This window comes from Psammomys obesus, unplaced genomic scaffold (genome assembly GCF_907164565.1).
Source record: "Psammomys obesus unplaced genomic scaffold, mPsaObe1.curated_primary_1811, whole genome shotgun sequence".
NCBI lineage: Eukaryota > Metazoa > Chordata > Mammalia > Rodentia > Muridae > Psammomys > Psammomys obesus.
In genome coordinates, this window is record NW_026596134.1 from 7,441,390 (window position 1) to 7,446,269 (window position 4,880).

Genomic DNA, 4,880 nt, shown 5'->3' on the forward strand with positions numbered 1-4,880 from the left:
GATCGGATCCGGAGACCCTCTAGACGGACATGGATACAGCATTCCCGCCCTCCCGAACCTTAGGTTTGAGATTTGTTGCGGTTGGGGTTCGTCCTCCGCCCTGGTTGGTTTTCCCATCTGCAGTGTGGCGGGGCTCCGGGCGGGTCCCTAAGGGGGCGGGGCGGGGCGGGGCGGCCGCGGTGTCCCCCGCCCCGCCCTGACCCGGCCCCGCCCCGCCCGGGAGCCGTCCGGGACGAAGGGCGCAGGAGAGACTCGCTCGGCCCAGCCGCCGGCGGCGCCGCGCTCCGTCCGCTCCGGGCAGGGTGAGTGAGGACAGGGAGGTGGGAAGCCGCGCGGGGCCGGGAGGGGTCGCGTCCGGGTCCCCAGCGTACCCCTGTCCTGGCGCGTCCCCGGGGATCGGCGCCGCGGGAAGTCTGGGGACCCGCGGAGGCGCGCGGGGGCGGCGGCCAGCGTGACAGCTGCGGGCGGGCGGAGCTTCGGTTCAAATGCAGCCGCTCCGCCCGCTGCGAAATCCCGGGCACCCCAGAAGCTCGGCCCCAAGACGCCGCAGTGCCGGGGGCTGCGCGTCCCGTGGGGGCCAGCTGTCGCCCTTGGTCTCCCCGCTTCGCCTCTCGAGGCCGGCAGCCCTGCCAACGCACACATCCCCAGGGTCCCCGGAACGTCCCATTCTGGGGACTGCGAGCTCGCCAGGGAGAGCCTGAGAGTGGGCAGCGAGGACGGGAAGTCCCACCGGGGCGCTCCGTTTCCTTCAGGCACCTGCCTCGCTGTGCAGCGTTGGGCGAGCGGCACAGCCTCGCTGATCCCCATCCCACCTCACTCCTTAAGAGGAACTCCGATGTTGGCTTCACTTGAAGTCAGCGCTGGAGCCCGTTCCCTGGGCGGGTGTCTCACACAGCCTGGCCGGGCCCCTGTTTTCAAAACTGAAGAGTGGTGAATTCAGTCCAAGGGTGGTAACATTTAATCTTTTGGGCTCTGGGACGCTTTCCCAGTGTCTTGTTTCTGTAGGGGTGACTTCTCTCTATATGCTTCTCCGGGTGGTTTTAGTGCCAAGGGAGGGTGGCACACACCATCCCTCATGGGTGGGCAAAAGCGACTTCCAGTCGGGCCACTATGTCCTGCAGCCTAATTGAACAGCCGCTTTCATCTACCCAGAAGAGAAGAAACAAACTGAGAAAGAAAGCGGGAGTGACTTTGCTCTGGGCGGCACCAGTCAGGATCCCCGTTGCACAGGAACTTGGCTCTATAAAAGTATTTTCTTAGCCTTGCCTCTTGCTGGGAGGGTGGGGGGTTGGTGGGGAGGAGGTGGGGGGGCCAAGAGCTCACAGGGGTCGGGACTGGGAGGTAGGAAGGTGTATCAGTGCCAGCAGGCTCCTTTTCTGGGTTTCCTGTGAACTGTGTCCCAGAGAGACACTCTAGCGCACGTGGGCACGCACATTCCCCAGGCCTGCTGACAGTTAGAGCTGAAGCGAGCTGCTCCCCGGGAGTCAGAGAGGCCCTTCCTGGGGGTGGCTGTGTAGGAATGTACCAGGAGGCCTTATTTCTGGAGTCAGGGAGGGAGGGATGAGAATCCAGGATCATTTGTCCCCTCGATCCTGCAAAGACCTCAGGGTGTGGCAGAGCTGTCCTGTCTCCGTGGGAACAACTGTCCATTCTCCTGGGAGCTTTGCGTGCTTTGGAGTGACTATGGCCCCAGCCCTGCCTGCACAGCCCCTTTGCCTGTGTTTGCCAGGGGATCCTGGTGTGGCCACTCTCAGAGACATGACTGGAGAAGGGGAGTATTGCCCCCAGAGGACTCTGGAGTCTGTAAGCCTCCTGTGTCAGCTTGCTGTAAGTGGTGTGGATGTAGCAAAAATGAGTGGTTTGTGTTTTGGGGTATGGATGGGGGCTTGATCAGGACATCTGGGATCTGTTCTGCCGGGATTTCCCCAAATCTGTCCTATAGTCTGTGCTCTGGGTCACGTGAAGGCTTGTTCTTGACTCTGGAAAGGAGGGAGATCACGGAGAGCCTATGGAGGCATTCAGCTGTGGCTGTGGAGTCCTCAGACTAGCGTGTCCTGTGGCAGGAGGCAGGGATGCCAGGGCTGGAATCCTGCAGGTGAGGGGACCGATGCTGCCATCCACCGCCTGTGTGGCTGGTCCAGGATTTGAACTCCTGACCTTTGAGTCAGTGCTGTCCATTAATCCACACATCCTGTCTTGGGACAATCCAAGGGCAATGTCATGTGTTAGTCACTGGAAAAAACTTCGGATCAGGAGGATCAAAGTCAGTGTCAAGCCGCTGATGGAAAGAAATGACAACATGGATTGTGAACATTTTCTCCCTTGTAACATCAGTAAGTTTTTGGCACCAAGACAGGATCCAGGAAGAGCAGATAGAAGTAATGGACATGTTGCTTCCCAACCTTAGGGTTCTTGGTTTTGGACTTGGTGACCATGCCTGAGACTATGTGGCTAGGAAACAGATGGGGGCAGGTCTCCAGGTTTCATCTTCCTCTCTGATGCGATGCCACTCTTTTCCAGGATGTCTGAAAACATATGTCAGGGCCATGCTCCCCAGAGCACAGAAGGGCAGGGCAGACCGAGGCAGCGGTTGCAGCCCAGACTGTAGAAGCCTAGCGTCTCCTAAGTCTGTCAGGGAGCAGCTGCGGAAACTCAAAAGCTCAAAACACCAAGATAATGATGAGCTGAATGAACAACATGCACCCAAGAAGTGTGGGGATAGACTGACTACCTTAACTGGAAGTCACATGACTTCGTGGTGTGGCAGGGAACAGGACTAGAATGTTGGCAGTTAGGAAAAAAATTGCTTTTCAGTCATTTGCTGGGCATTTGAATCCATTCTAATTTGTACAGTATTTGTGGAGAGTTTAATTCACACAGTAAGTCTTTTTTGAGAGAAAAGGGGGGAGGGCCTCTTATAGACTAGGGTGCCCTAGAATAAATAGCTGAGGAGGACCTTGAACTCTCCATCCCCTTGTCTCTCTCTCCCTTCCCTGTGCTAGGATTCCAGGCATGTGACTACACCTGGCTTGTGTGCTGCTTGAGATCAAAGCCAGGGCTCTGTACATCATATGCAAGCATTCCACCAACTGGCTACATTCTTAGGCCAAGTTTGTTATTTTGAGACAGTCTTGATATGTGAACCAAGCAGGCCTTGAACTCATGATCCTCCTGCTTCAGCTCTAGAGTGCTGGGGTTATAGACATGCCTTGCCATGTAGGGTTTAATCAGGTGTATAAAAAGAGAAAAGGTTAAGGGGATGTTACTGTGAAACCAGGGTGGATGTTTGGGGGATAATTGTTGAGGGGTGAGCCCATTCCCTTCTCAGTAGAACCCATTCTTTCCTTTCTCTTCACCCCCTGAACCATCTCTGTATTCTTAAAATATTTTCATATTCCATCATTACAAATAGGAAATATACCCTACATTATAACATATCTTGCATAGTATAAGTAAAGTCGAAAGATAATATTGAGCCTGCTCAGAGTCTTTTAGAAAATTATTCATTGGACTCAGATGTTCTTCTGGCTGGGGAAAAAAAAAAAAACCAACACAAGCCTCGCTGTGAGACACATGAGTTCCTTTTATCGAAGAGACACAATCCCCCTCTTCATTCCTTCTACAAGACCTGACAATGGCAAAGCTGGGAATCTCAAAGTAAAAATAAATGTCTTAAAGCTCTGGCCTAATGATTTACACTTCCAAATAATAAAATTCAGACATTTTTGAGCTGGGAGGGACCTCAGGTCACCTGGTTCGGTTTGCTGGTTTAACAACCCAGAGAAGTGCCCTAGCCATGGTCAACATAGGACACATATGTACACAAGGAGGACAGTTCACAATGGCTGGCCACACCTGTGCATGACTCTCATAGGGACAGCACCTGTCACACCAGCCCGACGCCCTGGGATCTCAGCCTCCTCCTGGGGGGGTAGGAGGAGAGTCACAGGTGTCACATCTGAGATGACACTGATTTGACTGTTTTCATTTTTAAGAAGTCGGGTGTGTGCAAGATGACTCATGAACAGAAACATCACCAAAGGTGGTGCACAAGCTTGGCTTGGAGTCTTGTTTCCTGGCCCTCTAAGGCAGCTGATCTTTCTCATCCTGCTTGACAATTCATCCCAGACTTGCATAGTGCCCTGGGTATGGTCAGTATCCATATGCTGTTGGGGGAGAAAGGTTCACAGATGTGGGGCACTTTCCTCCAAACCCCGCTGTAGGCGATGGGAGGGCAGGAGAACCTGCAGCGAGAACTGAAAAAACAGTTCTTTCATGTTTCATGTGCTGGGCTGTGAACACGTTGTTTTCACTCCGGAGAAGCAGAAAGTCTGGCCAGCCTGGCAGGTCACAGGGAAATGGCCTTGTGGAAACAGATGGGCGGGGTCCTTACAGCTGTCAGGTTGCAGGAGTCTCTGAGCTGACAGCCCAGCCTGGCCACCCCATGCCATGCACAGAACATGCTGTCTGCAGGACAGAGGTGGGGTGCACCAGCGGCCTGCCTGGGTTTGTCCTGGTGTATCTGGCACACCCTCAGATTCCTAGAGACCTTGTCTGTTCCCATCAGAGGGTGTTCTTCCGGCCTGCCCTCTGGAGAGGTACCTTGAGCCTAAGATATTCTTAGTGCCCTTGTATTTTGAACACAGGAGGACAAGTGTGGCACCATGGTGATGATTGTTAAGGTTCTGGATTTTGGAGCATTTCTGATTTTCAGATTAGGGATGTTCAACTTGTGCTTATAAGTGACAAGAGTAAGTGATAAGAGTAAGAAAATTCCAGAATTCTGGATAGCTTTGTCTGACTCTATAACACAGGGAAACTGAGTCTCCACTGTGTGTGTGTGTGTGTGTGTGTGTGTGTGTGTGTGTGTGTGTGTGTGT

The 4,880-nt window shown here is 53.8% G+C and overlaps 1 protein-coding gene across 1 annotated transcript in view; it reads left to right on the forward strand.

The window, feature by feature from the left end:
* The first annotated feature begins 237 nt into the window (after positions 1-237).
* The window catches only part of Syne3 (spectrin repeat containing nuclear envelope family member 3), an 80,032-nt gene continuing 75,389 nt past the window's right edge, over positions 238-4,880 (forward strand). The window contains exon 1 of the mRNA XM_055593097.1: positions 238-302. The gene's annotated coding sequence lies outside the window, so the exon portion shown is untranslated. The remainder of the gene's footprint in view (positions 303-4,880) is intronic.